Here is a 10,741-nt window from a genome sequence, read left to right as displayed (position 1 = left end):
GAAAGAGGAAGGGAGCTCCCTTTCCTTTGAGGGAGACTTTCTGGAAATGCATACACTTCTGTTTCCACAGCATCGACCTTTTGGTTAGTCACATGGTCACCCCAAGCTACCAGGGAGGCAGCAAATACAGCCATTCAGCTGTGTGCCCTTGTGGGTCTGTTAGTAAAGAATGGATATGCAGACAGATGGCATTCTCCTCCACAGACCATTATAATCGCTATAAAATAAAAACACATTATGTTTCTTTAATTGCTCAAGTCTACTGCATAGTATCCAACTAACTGGGTTCCATTTATATCCAAAATAGAATGTTTGACCCTTTTGGCCTTTACAGAGTGTGTAGTATATAGGATAGTGATTTTTTAAAATAAACTTTTAATTTGGGAATAATTTTAGGCTTGCAGAAAAGTCACAAATAAAGTACAGAGAGCTCCTTGCTTGCCCAGTTTGTTTCCCCAAATATTATCTTCTCAAATTACCATGTGCAACTGTTGGAACTAAAAAGACAACATTAGTACATTACCATTAAGGAAACTCCAGATTTTATCAGATTTCTAGTTTTTCCATTAATGTTCTTTTTCTGTCCTAGGATCCAATCCAGGACCCACACACTATATTTAGTTATCATGCCTCCTTAGTCTCCTCTGGTCTATGGCAGTTTCTCAAGTCTTTCCTTGTTTTGTGTTTCTTCTAATGGCCTTGACAATTTTGAGGATTATATGTCAGGCGTTTGTAGAACATCCCTCAGTCTGAGTTTGTCAGATGTTTTCCCATGGTTGAACTGGGGTTACAGGTGCGAGGGAAGAATAGCACAGAAGTGAAGTGCCCCTCTTGTCACATCCTATCAGGGAGTACCTAATATCTACGTGACATCACTGATGGCATTAATCTTCATCACTCGCTTAAGGTGGTATATGCAAGTTCTCTACACTAAAACAGTTATTATGTTTTCCCTTCCTACACTCTACTCTTTGGAATGAGTCACTAGGTCCCGCCATACCTGGAGTAGGAGGTGGGAGCACCAATATATATTATTTTGGATTCTTCTGTAAAGAATTGTGTCTTCTCAGTGAGGGAGAAATTTTTAAGGCTCAAAATGTATTGTTTTTGCTTCAAGACAATGAACAAATGATGAGAACATCTTATAGGCATTGTGGTCAGTGCTGGGCATACCCTGATATATCCCTGGTTTCAAAGAACAAACAAACTTGTCAGAGGTTTGGGTTTTTTTTTAAATGTAAGCAAATAGTCATGGTCCAAAGTGAGAGTTACTCTAAGAGGTATGTGCCCAAGATGCCGGGAAGCCCTGATGGCCCAAGTGAGGAAGGTTTATTCTCTGGGAGAGAGGACGTCAGGGAAGGCCTCAGAAAGGAAACTTTATATGAGGTTAACCTGTCTGGTTCAGTAACTAGCTGGAGATCTTATTAATGATTATCCACAAAAAGGACCAAAAGCTGGTTTGTAGGCTATAAAACTCTCAGTGCTTGGCTTGTTGAATCTGAAGTGGGAACATTTGGATAGTTTGACCTGAGTCCCTAGAAGAAGAAGGAGTTCAAGAGCCTGGCCAGGTGGTTCAGTTGGTTAGAGAGAACTGGAAGGGCACATGCAAAAAAATGAAACTAGACCACCAACTTATACCATACACAGAATAAACTCAAAAAGGATAAAAGATTTAAACATAAGCCATGACACCATAAAATCCCTAGAGAAAAACATAGGCAATAAAATTTCAGATATCCCACACAGCAATATTTTCATCAATATATCCTCTAGGGGTAGGGAAATAAAGAAAAGAGTAAACAAATGGGATTACCTCAAGTTAAAAAGCTTTTGTATGGCTAAAGAAAACACCATCAAAATGAAAAGGGAACCAACCATAGGGGAAAACATATTTGCCAATGATACCTCAGACAAGGGTTTGATCTCTGAAATATATAAAGAACACACATCACTCCACACCAGGAAGACAAACAACCCAATTAAAAAATGGGCAAAGGACCTGAACAGACACTTCCCCAAAGAGGACATACAGAGAGGGCCCATAAGCATATGAAAGGATGCTCAACACCACTAGCCATCAGAGGGATGTAAATTAAAACCAGGGTGAGATACCACCTCACACTGGTCAGAATGGCCATCATTAGTAAATGAACAAACAAGTACTGGCGAGGATGTGGAAAAAAGGGAACCCTAGTGCACTGTTGGTGGGAATGCAGACTGGTGCAACCACTGTGGAAAACAGTATGGAATTTCCTCAAAAAACTAAATATGTAACTGCCTTTTGATCCAGTAATCCCACTGCTGGGATTATATCCTAAGAATCCTGAAACATCTATTCAAAAGAACCTATGCACCCCAATGTTCATAGAAGCATTATTTACAATAGCCAAGTGCTAGAAACAGCCTAAGTGTTCATCAGAAATGAATGGATCAAAAACCATGGTACATTTACACAATGGAACACTATGCAGCAGAAAGAAAGAACTCTTAACCTTCAAGACAGCATGGATGGAACTGGAGGGTATTATGCTAAGTGAAATAAGCCTGGTGGTGAATGACAAATACCATAAGATCTCACCTATAAGAGGAAACTAATGAACAGAACAAACAAATGAGCAAAATAGAACCAGAGGCATGGAAACAACAAACAGACTGATAGCAACCAGAGGAGGACGGGCAAGGAGGTAAGGGGGAGGGCCTAGTCAGGGAACAGGTATAAATGGCCCAGGGATATGGACAACAGGGTGGGAATTGACTATGGGAGTGGGTGGGGGCAGGGGAGCGCAACAGGGGAAAATTGGGGCAACTGTAATAGAACAACAATAAAAAAATACTCATTATAGTCATTCATCACCATAATGTATTTTATACAGCCATCAAAACTATTTTCAAAAATATGTAGAAAAATGTTCATGATATAATATTAATTTTTAAAAGTATGATTAAAAACTCAATATATAAGATCCTAAGAGTTTTATTTTTTAATCTAATAGCTACCCCATAAATATACTAGATATGATGATGAAGAAAGTCCTTCTTTATACAAGAATGCTACTAACAACTATAAAAGTAATGATTAAAATGATCAGTTTACTACAACTGAAAAATAATTCATTCAGGCAGGCTCATCAATGGATACCAAAGCCTTTGAATAGAAGGTTGGGGGGGAACAGGGCATTCATGCGGTTCCTGAGTTTCACACCACAGGTGTGATAATTAAGAGAGGGGAAAGAACTTAACCATCCTGCGTGGTAAGACAGCAAGACATCAGATGCCTCCTGGTGTGATGTAATACGGAAAACACAGTGCTACCTATTAATATTCTTGCTGAAAATGTTTAACCTGAGTTTAACTGATTATTTAGATCTAATTTTCATTTTATGAGAAATCTGGGCGTGGAGGAACCGGTCACACTGACACCATGAGGAGTCAACCAAACGAGTCCAGAAGGTAGAACACACTGCAAGACACCTGCCCTGGTCTCTTGAAAAAATATGTCATGATGAAAACATGAAGGCCCCTGCCCTGACCGGTGTGGCTCAGTCGGTTGGGCGTCATCCTGCAAAGCAAAAGATCAACAATTGGATTCCTAGTCAGGGCACATGCCTGGGTTGTGGGTTTGGTCCCCCAGTCAGGGAGCGGACGAGAGGCAACTGATTGATGTTTCTTTACCTCTCTTTCTCCCTCTCTTCCCCTCTCTCTAAAAAAAAAATAAGTAAAATCTTAAAAAAAAAAAAAAAAAAGAAGAAGAAGACATGGAGACTCCTGACTGTCCTAGATCTTAAAAGAGTTAAAGACGCATAACTATGTTGCATAACATTGGTCCTTGGTTGGATTCTGGTTTGAATAAATTAGATTTTAAATATAGCTTCAGGTTAATTGGAAAATTTTAAATGTGGAATGGGTATTAGATGATACTAAGGAATTATTGTTTATTTTGTTAGAGGTGACAATGTGTTGTGATTAAGTAGGAAAATGTCTTTGTTGATTGGAAATACTATAGTAATACATTATTGCTCTCAATTATTTTATCCCTCTTTCCTGGATAAGAACTATATATCCCCACAGCCCCTCACCTCTTGCCCTGCAGCTTGCAGGGATTCTTCTAGAAGGAGTCTATTTCCCCACCCCATTGACATCATGCTGGTCTTTGGTCAGCGAAATATGAGCAGAAGAGACATGGGTCCCACACATACTTTTTTCAAGTACAAGCATTATGCATGTCTTTAGGTCTTCTGGACATCTCCGAATTTGGAGAAGCCTTGGGAGGACATCGTGAGTACCGGCGAGTGCCTGTTACAGGCTCCGCCCCATGTGGCGTGCTGACGCAGAGGCAGCACAGTGCAGCACTCCGGGACAGGCACGCGGGCTCACCAGCAAGGTACGATACAGGTGAGGACAATCGGGAGACAGTGGATGGCAGTGGACGGCAGGTAGTGGACAACGCAGGCCACAGGAGGGAAAAGAAGCCTGCCAGCCGTTGAGACAGCAAAGCTTCCTTGAAAGATGAAATCCACACGAGTCAGGGAAAGGCGATCGGACTTAACTGACCAGACTCAGGGAGGGGCAAATGTCTCAGCTCAGGGAAATGACAGGACATAAAGTGCAACATCAGGGCTGAGCCTGTGTCGCTGAGGGAAGGTGAAGGGCATTCAAGGTGGAAAGACAGGGTTGGGCCAGATAATAGGAACCTTCCATCCAGAATGGCTGTGACACAGTGTGAAGTGACGAAGTTGCACCCATAAGGGCATTTGGGGGGCAGGGACATGAAAAAGGACAGGTCTGGTGTTATCTGTCAGGCAAGGCTGCGATGTCTTCTGGAGCAGAGAAAACAGGAGTCTTCTCTACCAGCCCAGGTGCCAGTGGAAAAGAATTTGGTTTAAGGTCTGGGCAGCGGGAACCTAGAAGGAAACTTTCTCAGGCGTGCTTGAAGGGAGAATCAGCAGGATTTGGAATGTTTACATCCCTTGCATTCAGACACTCATGGCAGGCAAACTGTATTATAAGCTAATTCAGTGTTCAACGATTTTGAATGTATATGTGTAAAATGGGAGTTCTTTTTTTTTTTAACCTCGCACTGTTATCTCCAGTTTTTGTTTTTAATCATAAGTTCGAAAATGTAGTCACTTGGTAGGTAAACAGATTTTTTCAGCTTATTTTTTTCATCCCTGAAAATAACACTACTGCAAATGCAAATCAAAAGTACGTATTAGGAAAGTTCAATTTTGAAAATTTTGTATTTTATACTGTTCATCTATAGCACTTAAAACCAGTTGTAGTTAGGTTCAGTATTTCAGTATTAATATTCTGTCCAACATGTAAGTCACTACCGAGTCTACAAAATATGGCCAGTCCAAATTGAAATGTGCTGAAAGTGTAAATTATATGCCAGATTTCAAAGAGAGTAAACTAAAAAACATAAAATATCTCTTTAATAATTTTATATTGATTATTTGTTAAAATGATGATGTTTAGAATGTATTGCGTTGAATAAAATACATTTCTTTTTACTTTCTAACATGGCTATTAGAAAATTATATATGGGGTCACATTTGTGCACTGCATATTTCTATTTTAAAGGCTTCCTATTATTTAGAGGTGTTGTTACGCGCCGGCCCTTCCTGCGGTTACTGACATTAACGAGTCTTTGCAGGCCCAGTGAAATGAAATATTGTTTCATACATTTCTATTTTCTTGCAGGCTAAATCTGTGATTTCGTGCTGAATCATACAAATACCCTGAAGCACACGCTATATTACATGTTTTCAAGAACAGCCGTTTAGGTGATTGTGATTTCTTTTCCCACACGGGAAGGAATAAGAAAAAGATCTCAAGAAAAATTTCCATTCATTATAAAGTGTTAATAAATACTTTAGATTATCAGTGAAGCATGATAAATAATGTGCCCGAATCATTGTAGCATCCATTTACAAAATCTATATGCAGCCAGCAGGAGGCCCTTACTGAACAGTGTGGTGTTGTTATTGTTTAATTAGGTCTCTCAGGTGTCTTTTAATCTACATCAGTTCCTTTGTGGCTGCTGCTTTTATAAAAAAAAAATTTTATTGAACATATGGGGGTGACATTGGTTAATAAAATTATATAGGTTTCTTTTTTTGTTTTCATGGCACTAACTTTGTGAAGATTTAGTCAATTGCTTTATAGAATAATCCTACATGTTGTCCTTTGGCTTGTCCCACTATCCCTGAATTCCTGGGAAATGAAGGTCAGGTGTAGAGGAGCTTGATTACATTTAGGCCATGCATTTCGGTGAGAATACTTAATAACTGATGTTCTGTGTTTAATATGGAATCATATTAGGAAGCACATATATCAAGTTTTTGTGTGATTGGTGATGCTGGATTTGATCACTTATTTAGAGATTAACAGATGTCTTCATGGCAAAGGTATATGTTTTCACTTGCAATTAATAAGTGATCTGGGGATGATGCCCTGTGAATATTTGGTTTCCTAATTGTTCACATAATGGCTGTAGCATACCAATCTTTGTTTGGATCAATTATTCCACTAGGAGTTGCAAAATGGTGGTTTTTAAATTCTATCATTCCCTGTACATCTGTCCACTAGCACTCTTCTATAAAGCATCTCTTTTCTCTCTTTCTCGCCTTTTGACCACCATGAGTTCATGGATTGTTATTTATGCAATATATTGTAATGAATTGCAGTCATAATTCATTTCATGCTCAAATTATCCCCATTGTTCTTTGAGTGATTCCTTGCTTTCTGGCATAATGAAATGTCCCAGGCTCAGTTTGTACTTTTACTGCCCCAGATTAGGTCCCCTTTAGTGAAGAAAGATATTTAGAAGCCAAAATCTGGACATTAGGTATGCTCAGGGCTACCAGGGCCTCTCAATGATTAGTTTTGTAAATTGAGATCTAATTCACATATCATAAAATTCACTCTTTAAAAGTGAACAATTCAAAATGCAAATCAAAACCGCAATGAGTGCCTGCTCTGGCAGCACAGAGACTGAAATTGTGAAGTATAAAAAATAAAAACAAAAAACCTGCAATGAGATACCACATCACACCCATTAAGTTGGCTATCATTTAAAAACAATTTTTTTAAACAGAAAACAGCAAGTGTGGGCCAGGATGTGGAGAAACTGGAACTCACGTGCATTGCTGCTGGGAGTGTAAAATGCTTCAGCCACTATGAAAAACAGTATGGCAGTTCATCAAAAAAAAATAAAAATAGGATTTCTGTATGGCCCAGCAATTCCACTCCTAGGTATACACCGAAAACTATAGAAAGCAGGGTCTTGAAAAGATATTTGAACACTTATGTCCACGGCAGCATTATTTACAACAGCCAAAAGGCGGAAGCAACCTAAGTGTCCATCAACCGATGAATGGATCAGCAAAATGTACTATATACAGACAATGGAGTTTTGTCTTGTCTTAAAAAGGAAGGAAATTCTGTCACATACTCCTGCGTGGATGAACCTTGAGGACATTGAGCTCGGTGAAATAAGCCAGTTACAAAAACAAAGTATGAGTCCACTTCCACGAGGCACCTAAAATAGTCAAATTCATAGGGGCAGAGAGAAGAATGGGGGGTGCCAAGGGCTGGAGAGAGGAGGGAATGGAGAGTTACTGTTTAGCGGGGTATGGAGTTTTAACTTTGCAAGGTGAGGAGTTCTGGGCATGGATAGCGGTGACGACTGTACAACAGTGTAAGTGTACTTAATGCCACAGAGCCATACGCTTAAAAAAATGTTTAAATGATAAATTTTATGTATTTTACCACTGTTTTTAAAAAGTACAACTCAGCGATTTTTAGTGTGTTCATAGAGTTGTACAACCATCACCACTATCTAATTTCACAACAGTTTCATCATCCCCAAAAGAAACAAGCTGGAGGAACAGCCAGACTTGCTCCCCACGGCAGCTGCACCATTTTACATTCCTACCGGTGTATGAGGGTTTCACGTGAACAGTTTTTAAATGCTGCATTTTCTAAACTTTCTTTAAAAGGTTGTGTAACTTAGTTTAAATCACATAGCTTTGTCTTTTGTTTTGCAAATTTGTGATAAAATAAGCTGGGAATGCCATACATGTGACAAATGAATTATTTTAATAATAAAATCTATAATACAACCTCTGTTATCTATAAACCAGATTGTCTTTCTATTCAGCCTTACACCTGTGGCCTCCTGACTTGCCTGACTCTGACAGGTAAGTGTGGATCTGATTCTCAGAACTGGCACGTGGCGCTGGAGACTGCTTTGCGCTCAGCATCACTCCCACCCCTCCTCCGCAATGCAGAGCGGCCGCGGAACTACATTTCCCAGAATGCCTCCCCCTTCCAGGTTGAGTTTGCTTGGAAGGAATTTGGGGGAAATTTGGAACGCAGAAGGAAGAGGGAACCTATTATTCTCTAGAGGTGCTGATAGCCAGATGCCGCACAGATGTAAGTGTCACCAGGGCTTCCCAGCAAGCTCTCAGGAGCCACCCGCCTTAGGCTGAGACCTCCAGCATCCACTGTAGCGCCGCAGCAGCTGCCCTGAGCTTCGCTATATCCGCTCTTCCAACACTTGTGTAAGCCTTTAATGCTGTATTAAACCCTTTGTACCCAGAAGACGTAGAGTGGCTTGTGTTTTCCTGAACAAATCCTGAATACTACGCATGTATATGGGGGTAGAGGTATCATTTAACGTTTAATATACTTGAAATACAACGAAGAGGGGTGGAAATGTGATGTGTCTAAAGACTTTTTTCGCCAACAGGGAATTTCTGTTTCAGAGCCAAACTGGAGCTCAGGCTTACTATCCTTAATTTATCGCGAGCATTTTAAAAAGCACTAAAAAAAAACTCTTGTCGTTATAAACTCATTGTAAACACCATTTAATGGTAGCTAATCCATCAAACAGATACCCGATGATTTAACAAACTGGTCTCACCGTGTGGGCATTTAGGTTACTTTTATGATTTTGACTATTATGAATAATCCTAAAAAGAGTGACTTTTAAAAATTACTTCCTTTAGACAGATTCTGAAAAGTGATATTTCTAATAAAAAGAATTTAAACATGTTAAAGATCATTCATACACATTGCTAGATTGGTTTCCTAAAATGTAGCAATTTATACTAGTGACCAAGAAGTCATCTTGCCACTCTTTGAGGTCAAATACGATAATGTAACAAAGTTTGCTAAACTGTAGGTAAAATTCAAGTTAATTTTTACTGACTTGTTGATGAGCCATTTTTTGTTCCCTCTCTTCCCTCCTAACTTCCTCCCCTCCCTTCCCTTCCCCTCTCTTTCCTTTTTTCTCTCTCCCTCTTCCCCTCCATTCTTCCTTTCTTCCTAGAATTTACATACTTTGCCTATAAACATGTCAAATACTATGTTTTCATAAATACTCCCAATATTCTATTGCATTTAATTTTATATTTTTATATATCTTAATATTTTTATGCAGGAAAAATCTATTCCTTTAGATTCCTAACATTGTTTTTAGTATTAAAAAGTTTACTTGCCATTCAGAAATCAGATAAATATTAACTTCCATTTTCTATTATCTATGGCTTGATTTTATACATTAACTCTTTCACGTACCTGAACTTTTTTTTTTTGGTATGTATTAAAAGGAGGCTTAATTTTCTCCTGAAATAACTACTTTCTTGAGCACCCTTTGGACAAATCCTATTTTTATGTAATTAAACCTTTATATCCTAAATGTGGCTCTTTTATTTTATTTACTTTAATTTTAACAAATCTTTATTTCAGACAAAATTAAATTTCCATAATTTAGGATAAAGGAAACACACTTATTGAGTCCATTACTTTAGATAATTGTGATTTCCATGAATAGAGTTACTGAGTATCACTTGAATATGTGCCTGCATGTTTGTTGGAAGCTTCTGTAGCCATTTCTTGGTAGGAATTCCAGTTTTTCTGAATTCTTTCCTTCAGGTATTCCATTTTGCATTTTTCATAAAAGGCAGGATCCTAATAGTTAGCTATTAGACATTCTTTCAGTGCAGAATTCTCTTTCCAACACTTTACTACCATGAGGATTCCAGACTCCTTGCAAAATTTGGTAAAATCACTTTTTAAAAAGATTTTATTTATTTATTTTTAGAGAAAGGGGAAAGGAAGGGGAAAGGGCGGGAAAGAAACATTGATGTGAGAGAGAAACACCAATCCATTGCTTCTTGACCACGCCCCTACTGCGGACCGAGCCCACAACCCAGGCTTGTGCCCTAACCAGGGATCAAACTGGCAACCTGTTACTCTGCAGGATGACGCCCAACCACCTGAGCCACACCGATCAGGGCACATTTCCTAACATCTTGCATTTGTTCTGAACATCTCTCTTGGGCCTTTTGTTGCATTATTTTAGGGATCAAAACATCTTTTTTGACATGTTTGAGATGCTGTTCTGCTAGGTCAAGCACCATCTTAGCAACAGAGAACCAAATGTGGCTCTTTTTAATAATTAAGACATGCTTGTTGAAAAATGTTCAAACACCTGAAAAATACATAATATTTTTGAAAATGAAAGAATTTACCCCCTAGAGAGAACCACTGCTGATGATTTAATGAATATTTAATTCACTAAATTATAGTAATTTATAGTAATTTAGTGAATTACTGTATCACCTGAGGACATGCTCATTGATTTTAGAGAGAGAGGAAGAGAGAGAGAGAAACATCCATCCGTTGCCTCTAGCATGAACCCTGACAGGGGAATGACCCTCAACCTAGACATGTG

At 38.9% G+C, this 10,741-nt stretch overlaps 1 pseudogene; it reads right to left on the bottom strand.

The window, feature by feature from the left end:
• Positions 1 to 8,483: 8,483 nt before the first annotated feature.
• Positions 8,484 to 10,427, bottom strand: LOC112311005 (COX assembly mitochondrial protein homolog; annotated as a pseudogene).
• Positions 10,428 to 10,741: the final 314 nt, after the last annotated feature.

This window comes from Desmodus rotundus, chromosome 7 (genome assembly GCF_022682495.2).
Source record: "Desmodus rotundus isolate HL8 chromosome 7, HLdesRot8A.1, whole genome shotgun sequence".
Lineage (NCBI taxonomy): Eukaryota > Metazoa > Chordata > Mammalia > Chiroptera > Phyllostomidae > Desmodus > Desmodus rotundus.
The sequence above is the reverse complement of the archived record's forward strand: the minus strand, read 5'-3'. Positions and strand labels throughout refer to the sequence as shown.